General features: G+C 40.3%; 1 long non-coding RNA gene across 1 annotated transcript; it reads right to left on the bottom strand.

The window, feature by feature from the left end:
• Nucleotides 1-5,746: 5,746 nt before the first annotated feature.
• LOC308588881 lies at nucleotides 5,747-7,818 on the bottom strand. Its single transcript, XR_014008963.1, has 2 exons — nucleotides 7,114-7,818; nucleotides 5,747-6,087 (listed from the first exon to the last, which is right to left on the bottom strand). It is a non-coding gene; the product is annotated as an uncharacterized lncRNA (long non-coding RNA).
• Nucleotides 7,819-11,705: the final 3,887 nt, after the last annotated feature.

Raw genomic sequence — 11,705 nt, 5'->3', positions numbered from 1 at the left:
GCTCAATCTCTGGCGCAACAGCCGGATCAGCAGGAACAACAGGTCAAGACAAAGGAGCAGCCGTTTCTATGGAAGCTGTGACAGAGGCCCTGCTCAAGATAAACCAAACCCTGGAGTCTTTGACAAAACAGACTTCAGAGAACACACAAAAATTAACAGAAATATCAGCAAGATTAAACCAGAATACAGAATCTATAAATAGATTGGTAGAGGAGAACGCCACCACGCGCCAAATTGCCGAGGAGGCCAAAGCCACTGCCGGAGAGACACAGGAGAAGCTAGAGCCGCTTGCCAAGAAGGTCTATGAGCATGATGCAACTTTGGCCTTGTGGGAGTTACAGAGGAAAGAGAGAAATTTAAAATTAAGACTGATTCCGGAGAACGAAAGAGACAACCTTGTGGAATACTTGACACGGGAGTTTGTGGATTGCTGGGACCTTGAGGAAGACGAATTTAAAATTACGACTGCCTTCAGATTGGGTAAAAAGCAAGATAGAAAGACACCGAGAGACTGTCTGATTACACTCAGATCCAAGGAGGAAAGAGATAAAATATTAGGATTACACTTTGAAAAGGCCCTCCAAATTGGAAATTCAGCTGTACAGATCTTCAAAGACATCCCAAAATACATTTTGGATTTAAGAAACTTTTACAAGGATTTGGTTCTCTTGCTAAAGAAGAACACTATTCGCTTTAGGTGGGAGTTTCCACAAGGACTGTCATTTGACTACAAGGCAAAGAAAGTGAAAATAAAGACAATTCAAGATAAAGACAAATTTTTGGCAAGACACCAGGAGGATTTACAGAAGGGGACTGTGGACGTACTTGCAGAACAGAGGAGAGCACTGGACATCCTGAATCTCTCGTTTGGACAAAAACCACCACCATCAGAAGAAGAGCAACAACTTGGAGCTGTTGGAGGAGCCTTAAGAAAATAACAAGATGGCTCTGCAATTCCTTAGTTGGAATTGTAATGGGCTCAATGGGCCTTTGAAGAGAAGACAAGTATTTCATATATTGAATAAAGAACAATCGGACTTGATATGCTTACAAGAAACTCATATAACCAGAGCCCACAGGAGATTACTTTCAAATAAAAGGCTAGGACAAGAATTTATCTCATCAGACAAAGTTAAGAAGAGAGGAGTTGTAATATATGTGAAGGAGAAATGGGCTCCAAAAATGATATTCAAAGATGAACAAGGGAGATATCTGGCTGTGGAGATACAAGTACAAGGAGAAAAATTCTTAGTTGTTGGAGTTTATGCACCAAATGAAGGTAAATCTGACTTCTTTAAGAGACTTCATGAAACTTTGACGGACTATTTGGATTACAATATGATAATCATGGGAGACATGAATGGCGTGGTCTCCACCAATATGGATAAGGCACAAAGACTAACAGTCACTAAAGAAGGGAGACTCCCTAAGACTTTTTTTGAAATGACAGAAAATATGGACTTGATAGACATTTGGAGAACAAGGAACCCTCTGGAGAGAGAGGGAACCTTTTTCTCCCAAGCAATGATGACCTGGACCAGAATTGACCAAATCTGGGTTACTAGTGGACTGGCTCCAAAGATTAAGAAAGTGGAAATCTGCCCAAAAACTTGCTCCGACCATAACGCCGTGAAGATGGAGATGAAACTCACAATAACTGGTCAATTTAGATGGAGAATGAATGACACCCTCTTTCGAGATAAGGAGATTCTCACGAAGGCCCAAAAGACCCTAAAAGACTATTTTGAAATAAATCTGAGGACCGACGTGGAGAAAAGAGTGATCTGGGATGCAAGTAAAGCGGTTATGAGAGGATTTCTGATTCAACAAAATTCAATAAAGAGGAAAAAACAAAATGAGAAAAAAGAGAAGATCTTGGAAAAGATAAAGGAAGGAGAGAGGAAATTAAGAACAAAACCAAAGTCTCAGGACATTTTAAGAGAGATCAAGCTATATCAAACTCAATATATGGAATTGATGAACCAAGAGATTGAATGGAAGATAAAGCAAATGAAGCAAAAAACTTTTGAATCAGCAAATAAATGTGGTAAACTTTTGGCATGGCAATTGAAGAAAAGGCAGAAACTAAATACAGTTACAAGTCTAGAGGTGGATGGAAAGAATATATCTAAACCCAATGAAATCAGAAATTGCTTTTTAAGTTATTTTAAAAAACTTTACACTCAAGGCCCGCAAAAGGAAGAAGATATAGACAAATTCCTTGGAAGATATGGATTACAAAACATCTCTCAGCAAAGTAAGATGGACCTGAACCAGAGAATCTCAGAACAAGAGATAGAGGCTGCCATTCAGAATATGCAACTGGGCAAATCTCCGGGACCGGATGGATTGTCTTCCAGATACTACAAATCGCTGAAGGAATGGTTGATTCAACCATTAAGAGAAGTTTGTAATGAGATCCTTGAAGGGAAAAGGGCACCTGAATCGTGGAAAGAGGCATATATTTCACTCATACCAAAGTCAGAGACTGAAAAGACCCAACTCAAGAACTACCGCCCAATATCATTGCTCAATGTGGATTACAAAATTTTTGCAGACATTTTGGCAAAAAGACTCAAAAGAGTTTTGATGGAGATGATTCATAAGGACCAAGCAGGCTTTCTCCCTAAAAGACACCTGGCAGACAATGTAAGGAATGTTATAGACATTCTGGAAAAGCTAGAGGTGAATATAAACACTAAAGCAGTATTGATCTTTGTGGACGCGGAGAAAGCCTTTGACAATATCTCTTGGAGTTTTATGAAAAAGAATCTTCATAGGATGGGGGTAGGCCGGGGTTTTGAGAATGGTATGGCTGCAATATATTCTGAGCAAAAAGCCAAACTGATTGTAAATAATGTTGTGACTGAGGAGCTTAAGATAGAAAAAGGAACACGACAGGGGTGCCCGATTTCCCCATTACTCTTTATTTCAGTTCTGGAGGTGTTGCTGAATATGATAAGAAATGACCAGCAGGTCAAGGGTGTGCAGGTCGGAGCTAAACATTACAAGTTAAGAGCGTTCGCAGATGACTTAGTATTGACTTTGCAAGAGCCAAACACTAGTACGAAAAAGGTATTAGAAATAATACAACAGTTTGGCCAGGTAGCTGGATTTAAGTTGAACAAGCTAAAAACCAAAGTTTTAGGGAAAAACCTAACAGATATGGAAAAGGAGAAATTTCAAGAGGAAACAGGTTTGACTGTGGTTAAGAAGGTTAAATATCTAGGAGTTTATCTAACATCCAAGAATCAGAATTTGTATAAGGACAATTATGAAAAATGTTGGTCAGAAATTAAAAAAGATTTAGAAATATGGTCAAATTTGAAACTGTCAATGTTAGGCCGAATTGCTGTAATCAAAATGAATGTATTGCCTAGAATGCTATTTTTGTTTCAGACCTTGCAGATTATCGATAAGATGGAATGTTTTAAGAGGTGGCACAAAGATATCTCAAAATTTGTCTGGCAGGGCAAAAAGCCCCGAATTAAATTTAAAATACTGACAGATGCTAAAGAAAGAGGGGGCTTTGCCCTGCCGGACCTAAAATTGTATTATGAGGCAGCAGCTTTTTGCTGGCTCAAAGAATGGATGCTCCTCGAGAATACAGACATCTTAGATCTGGAAGGTTTCAATAATGCTTTTGGTTGGCATGCATATCTTTGGTATGATAAAGTTAACAGTGCCTTCAAAAATCACATTGTTAGAAAAGCATTGTTTAATGTTTGGATAAGATATAAAGATCTATTGGAAAACAAAACCCCTAGATGGGTGTCACCAGTGGAGGCCAATGCAGTGAAAAAACTCAATATGGAGGTCGGATGGCCGAAGTATTGGGAAATTTTAGAACAGGATGGAGATAAGTTCAAATTACAAAGTCAGGAGAAATTGAAGCATAAAGTGGAAAATTGGTTCCAATATCGACAAATAATGGAATTTTTTAAACAGGACAGGAAAGTCGGCTTCCAGGTGGAAAAATCAAAATTAGAAACCGAATTGTTAGAATCCAGTACTAAGAATTTATCTAGAATGTACAACTTGTTGTTGAAATGGAACACACAGGATGAAACAGTTAAATCGGCTATGATTAAGTGGGCTCAGGATGTTGGACATAACATTATGTCAGCTGACTGGGAATGGTTATGGAACACCGGTATAAAATTTACGGCATGTAATGCCTTAAAGGAAAACATTATGAAAATGGTATACAGGTGGTACATGACCCCAGTTAAGCTGGCAAAAATCTATCATTTGCCCGATAACAAATGTTGGAAGTGTAAAGAGACTGAAGGTACCTTCTATCACCTTTGGTGGACATGCCCGAAGATTAAGGCCTTCTGGGAAATGATCTATAATGAAATGAAAAAGGTACTTAAATGTACCTTTTCTAAAAAACCAGAGGCCTTCCTCTTGGGCATTGTCGGCCAATTGGTGACAAAGAAAGATAGAGCTTTTTTCATGTATGCCACAACAGCAGCAAGAATACTTATCGCAAAGTATTGGAAGACACAAGACCTACCCACTTTGGAAGAATGGCAGATGAAAGTGATGGACTACATGACATTCGCCGAGATGACAGGCAGAATCCGTGACCAACAAAAAGAGACGGTAGAAGAAGAATGGAAAAAATTTAAAAGCTATCTTAAGGACTACTATAAACTTAATGAATGTTAAAATGTCGTAGTTTCCTGAAACAAAGGGGTACAGGGACATAAGGTCAGAGTGTAAGAGAGGACTAAGAGGATAGAGATTGGAAAGTAATAACTGGGAATTGCTAGTTGAACTATGGACATTGGGATGCAGAGAGGGGGGGTATGGGGAAGTCCTAGAAAGGAGGTTTATGAAAATGCGTTTGAAACTATACGTGTATGTTTGTCATTTTTAATGTTTGTCTGTTTTTCTTAAAAATCTTGTAAAACCAATAAAAATTTTATAAAAAAAAAAAAAGGAGGGGTCGCTGGTCAAAGGAAAAGGGTCACAAACTCCAGTGGGCAAGCTTTTACATATCGTTGAAATGACTGCATCCTGGTCACAGTGGTGCTGCTACGGGTGGGCTGGCTGGGTGGTCTGACACTCATGTCCCCCCACATGATGTTGCCACAGTGGGAATCCCCATAACATTTTCATTGTTTTGTTCCTTAAACAATTCACAGGAAATATGCTTGTGCACAGCTGGAGAAAAGCTCCCCACAGCCATATGCCTCCTGCCATCTTTAATTCTACAACCCCTGTGGGTCCAGCAACACCCTGAGATGCAGACATTTTTGCTACTGACCAGGCATTTGTATAATAAACTAGTTCTGGAAATTTCTGACATCCTGCTCAGATGGATTGTGGGAGGTGTATAGGTTTGAGTAGAATCCAGCAAATTCTGAGGTTATTTGTTGGGTGGAGAATGTCATGTTACCATCTTTTTTTAGTGATGCGTTATATTCTCATTTAGAGTGATCCTTTTCCCCTGCCCCCTTTCATCTCTTCGCTAATAGTCTGGAGTTTATTTCCCATATTTGTAAAAGTGTTGTTTTGAGTATAGAACGTTGATAATTGTTTTATTGATCTCTAGTGAGTCAATTTCCCTTCTTTTTTTGTTCTATGAGTTTGAGGAGTTTCCCAGCTTTATTCTGTATACAGCACTAATGTCTCATATCATATGTAACTGATATATAGAAAAGACTTAACAACCTGAGAAAAGAGACAATGTACATACTTTTGTAAACCAAGAAAATCTTTTTTAAAAAACAACAACAAAAAACTAGCTTTGGGTGCTGTTTTAATGATATTACTTGTTGCTTGGTTATTGTTGTTAGGACCTTATGGTCTAAACAATGTGCTATTTTGTAAGGCTGGTTGTTAGAAGCCCTCAACTCCAGACTGGAGGAAGGGTGGAATTTAGGAATCTTGGAAAATATAAATATTTGAAGCTTTGCTCCAGCAGCAGTTTGGCTGCTGTGAGGTTTTTTTTTTTTTTTTTTTAAAGAAATGAAGCAAAACATGATGGGGTGCGGTGCCAGCTGGTTGTTGAGGAGGAAGATGAAGCTACTAGGCAGGCAAGCAGGCATGCTATGTGACAGGAACCCGTCCCCATTCCTAACCTTTATTCAAAACTTATTATAGAGATTTTTGAATATGCTGAAGGCAAACAGAGGCAAAAGTGGGTGGAGGAATAAATTTAAAGTTTGCATTTGTACAGGAGGATAACAAAAACACTCCTCCATTCAGAGAAGCAAGAGGAAGGATCAGAATTCAAGGATGCATTCCAGCCAGGCAAAAACACTTGGGGGGGGGGGAGCAGAGGAAGAACTGTGAGGGGAGAGACTTCATCAGGCAAGGCCTTCTTCCACCTGCCTTGCCCCTCCCTCCGGCAATAAAGGTAAAGGACCCCTGACCATTAGTTCCAGTTGCGAACGATTCTGGAGTTGCAGTGCTCATCTCACTTTACTGGCTGAGGGAGCTGGTGTACAGCTTCCGGGTCATGTGGCCAGCATGGCTAAGCTGCTTTTGGCAAACCAGAGCAGTGCATGGAAATGCTGTTTACCTTCCCACCAGAGCGGTACCTATTGACCTACTTGCACTTTGACGTGATTTCGAACTGCTAGGTTGGCAGGAGCTGGGACCGAGCAAGGGGAGCTCTCTCTGATCCTCATAAGGGAGCTGTTCCTGGAAGAAGAACTGTGAGGGGAGAGACTTCATCAGGCAAGGCCTTTTTCCACCTGCCTTGCTCCACCCTCTAGTCTCTGCTTCTCAATTTGTATTGTATTATTTGATATACTGTGGCTTGCTGTTTTATTTATTGTAGTTTATTGTAACTGTTAAGAGTGAATTTCTTTTTAACTTTTATATGCTGATATTATTATTTTATACTATTCTAATGATTGTTGAATGTTGCTTTTGATGTAGGTTGCTTATTTTGAAGTTATGCTTTATTACCATATTTTTTTATTGCATTAGATTGTTATAAGATGTACATGTTTTGTTTCTTCAATTTGTAAACCGCCTTGAGCATTGTAAGGTAGAAAGACAGTATGCAAATTAAAAATGATGATGATGATGATGAAGTTAGGGGTGTGGCTTGGGGAGAGTTGCAAAGGGCCATATAAGGAGAGCTGAAGGGACACATTTAATGTTCCTCACCCCTGATTTAGTGGGTGCTCGTCAATGTTAGTAATATGCAAGGTATTTAAGTCCACTCATTGCAGTGGGCCTATGAGTATGACTTAGATGCATATGGGTGGTGTAATTGTAGGAATTAGAGTAACCTAGGAGGCCAGGATTCAAATCTTCATTCAGCCATGAAGCGCACTAGGTGGCCTTAGGCAACTCACTTGTCAGTAATTCTGAAGATTAAATGAGGTTGGGGAGACCCATGTATGCCAGCTTGAGCTTCTTGGAGGAAAAGATGGCATAGAAATGTAATAAACAAAATCAACATAATTCATTGTTATGTGTGTGTGTGGGGGGGAATGAATTCAAGATACGCTTCAGAAACATTTGCTGCAGTTCTTAAATAGTTTGTGTTTGTTATGAAAATAAAATGTGTTTACAAAAAGTTTGATTTGCATAACGGATGGGAGAATATCTAGCATATGGTCAACAGATCAATGCACATTGTACTCAGTGTATTTATAGTATTGTAGCATTAACAATAGTGTTGAGTGATGACAGATAAGACTACATGCAAACAGTCTTGTTTTAACTCTGTAAATGTTTTTGGGAAATGAGCCATTTCTCAGACCTTTCAAGTTTGATCAAAGAAGGACACGTTTCATGTTTCACTCTGCTGCAAAAGTAATCCTGGAATAGCACAAACAAAAGGTTACAAAGACCATGTTCTAAATAACACAAAATTAATAAAGTACCAATTATCACAAAGAATATATTTGCTAGATAATTAGCTCCTGCAATTTTAAAATAACTTTTTCTCAAAATAATTTTATTGGCTTCAACAAACAATTTGAAGAGAAGAGATTTACATCTAAAAATGGATCTGAATGATTGCATTAAAATAAACACACATTTAAGCCAAAATATTCTGTGCCTATTGGGGTGTTTTATTTATTTATGTTATTACATTCACATTCCACCTTCTGTCATGGAACTCAAGGTAGCATTCATGTGGTTCCCAGGTATTCACCCATCTAAGCACTGACCAGCCCCAGACCTCCTTATGTGTCTTCAGACTATACCTTCAGACCTGTTCTGCACAAGAATGTATGAACAGCCCTATTGGATCAGGCCAAATGCCCATCTGGTCCACCATTTTGTTTTCACAGCGGCCAACAAGATGCTGCTAGGAAGCTCTCAAGCGGAAGACCTCTAAAGGAAGACAGACTTCTATTTATGCTATATCCTGCTGGTTTGTGTTTGACTTTTAGGAACTTTTTTGAGCTACTGTTTCTGAGATTTCTGGTGTTTTTCTATGGTTTTTGTTTTTTCCCCTATGGTTTTATATTTTATTATATGTCTCTCATTTAGCTGGTAAACCACTTTGTGAAGATTTTGAAAAGTGACATCCCATTTGTTAAGAAAAATAAGATGCGTTTGTCTGACATTGTATGAACACAGGCCATCTCACATTTGCAATTTCAATTTCACAAACCATTCGTGGAATCTTGTCCTTTGGTTGCCTTTGGGTTCTTAGGGTTAAAGTGCCATGTTCTGCCATATACACAGAAGTGGATGGCTTGGTGGGGCAGAAGCACCTACCTGACTCCCACCAGGTGAATTCCTATTGTTTTCCACCAGGGGGAGTGGTGAGGCAGCAGCAAGTTCAGCTTGGTGCAAATGCAGCAGCTGAGCCAATCTGGCACTCCTGCTGAGGTGCTTGCACTAAACTGCCCTCTCTGCTGTTTTTCCCTTTCCCTTCTCTTTCCTGGTAAGCAGCAGCAGCAGCAGCAGTTAGGAGGTCAGGTAAGTGCATCCATCCACTATGGCACCTAAGATCAAAACAGTGTTGAGTAGTCACACAGAATCTCTTACACATTGGATTCTATGGTGTGACTCTAATGCACAGCTTGTCTGTGCTGGGGAACTACCAAGGTGCTCTGCTGTCAATTGTTAAGCACATTTTAACCCCCTAATTGAAATGCTGCAATCTGTTTTTTTCTATTGTCTTCTCTCCCGCTTGAAAATATCTGCAGTTTTAAAATATGCTCTGAGCTACTTCCATTCTGCAGTGATGCCACCACATCATTTATGAAAGCAAAAGCCAAGGTAACGGCAGCGACAGGGGAGTTTGTACCAACTAGAGAGGTGCACTGTCTTGCAAGAAAGAGCAAGGCAAGGACACAAAGAGAAACTAAGGATAATGGGGACTGAAAATGCTGTCGCTGGTGATGTAGCCCAAAGAGGATAAAAATGACAACAGCCCAGTTTTAGCAGAAACCGTGAAACTGGTTATAGGTGCCTGTTCAATATCAGGGAAGATCATTGGGCTGTTATCTTACTGACAACCTAATTGATCTGGCATTCACTCCACTCTGTGATTACAGAAGTGGCCTGGAACTCATGCTGCTTACCAGCAACCAAGGTAGCTATTATTCCATTTAAAAAACTATAACAGAAATGAGGAAATGAAAATAACTCATGCGGATTGCGGGGAGGGTACCTGGTGCCTGTGGTTCATCAGACCAGGCACTGGCTGTGGGTACCAGGACTCAGAAGAGCCCCTCCCTGGCCTGACCGCCACACACTCACTACTGGGCCCAGGTGACGGTGTGAGGGCTTCCCACCTCCATCTTCCTGTTGCCTCACCTGGACTCTGAGAAAGGGCCAAGACAATCCTTCTCAGAGTCAGTTATTCTGGGTGATGTGGCCAGGAGAATGGCTGCACTGCTGCTGTGGTTTGACTTGGCTGCCAGAAAGCTATCTTAAACTTATAATTTTTACAAAAGATATTATTTTTTAATTTTAAGCTTAAAACCTTTTTCTAGCCACCATGGCAAACTGTCTAGAATGCCCAGAAGGACCCTGGAATTCTGCCACCTCTTAAAGGTTGTCTAATAATGATATTTTCTATAATAGAATCTTGACCATCTTCTCAGGAACATTCAAAGGTACTTCTTCAGATTATCTAAGCTTGGAAATGGGATTCTGCCAGTTAAAATCACAGTCAGTGTGTATATTTTCAATAATTGGACTGAACTAATGAACATATTAGAGGAGAAATTGCCTAGAATTGGCTCAGCGCTATTTCCAATAATAATAAATGGATTACTCCTGCTCCGGTCAAGCTGCAATCAAATTTTATTCTTGTTCATGTATTTGAAGGCCAGTTGGACAATTAAGGTAGCTTTTGGACTGTCTTAATTAATGATCCCTGATGAGGAATTTGCTCGTATATTGGTTTGATGTTGTTGTGTCTGTTCTGTTTTTATGTGTACGGCATTTTTCAACTGTAATTTCATTATGACTTATAGCCAACACAGATAATATTTATGCACAATCCTTACAACTACCCTATAAACAAGGGTTAGGAGTAAGGTCTTTGGCAAGAATTATTTATATCGCTATGTGAGAGGTGATGGTAGAAAGCAATAAAATATGAATGTTTTGAAAATGAAATACTGTGAAAGGAAGAAGAAGAAGAAGAAGAAGAGTTTGGATTTGATATCCCGCCTTTCACTCCCCTTCAGGAGTCTCAAAGCGGCTAACATTCTCCTTTCCCTTCCTCCCCCACAACAAACACTCTGTGAGGTGAGTGGGGCTGAGAGACTTCACAGAAGTGTGACTGGCCCAAGGTCACCCAGCAGCTGCATGTGGAGGAGCGGAGACGCGAACCTGGTTTCCCAGATTACGTGACTACCGCTCTTAACCACTACACCACACTGGCTCTCAGTGGAAAGGAAAGATGAAGAGGACACAAATAATTCAGTTCAACAGATTTCGGCCTAAAATAGATATCAGGAAGGTATTTGCAAAAGGCAGGCATAGGTAGTGGAAAAAATTAGAGGATGAATAATTTTGTCAGGGCTGAGCCACAGGCAGCTGCCTAAGATGGGCCAGGAGCTAGCAACCAGCAGGTTAGCCAGGAAGTCAAAGCTCAGGGATGAGCCAAGACATCAGAGATGAGAAACAAGCAAAACCGAAGGGTGAGACAAAGCTGAAGAACATGCAGAAAAAGTCGGGAAGACCTTGTTACTCAGGTTTGGGTCCAGGACCAATAGGAACACTTTTATAGCCCTTCCTATTCAGCAGTGTCCAATGGCCATCTTTAGTGGGTGGGACTAGCCCAGTGTTGGAATATAGTTAATGGTTAGGTAGGTGCTCCTAAATGCTGTTCAATGGCTCACTACACAGAGTAGTAAACACCCAGATGTGAATGTTCATTCCCGGTATGAGCCTTGGCAACTGCTGGCAATTTAGCACCAGTGCTACGCTATTCCCAGAATATAGCTTGGTAGTGGATCTTGGAGGACAATGTTTTCTTGATAATCTGAAGACCCATAAAATGCCATGTTAATGTCTCATCAGTAAATTACATGTTACACATGCAATTTAATGAAAAGTGGTCATAGGGAGGGGCTGCGATTTTGAGCAAAGGAATGGCAGAATTCACTCTATCATTTCTCCACTCAAAACTGCTCCCCCAGTCCTGGTCGGGGAAGATGGGGGTGGGTGACTTGGAGCAAGAAAACGGCTAACAGTGAAAAGGGTGAAATAACTCCTTTCCTCTGTTGCTGCTCTGCTCACGGTCTTCTGTCGTGACT

This window comes from Podarcis bocagei (genome assembly GCF_964188305.1).
Source record: "Podarcis bocagei genome assembly, chromosome: 6".
Lineage (NCBI taxonomy): Eukaryota > Metazoa > Chordata > Lepidosauria > Squamata > Lacertidae > Podarcis > Podarcis bocagei.
Note: the sequence above shows the minus strand (reverse complement) of the source record. Positions and strands in the feature narration are given on the sequence as shown.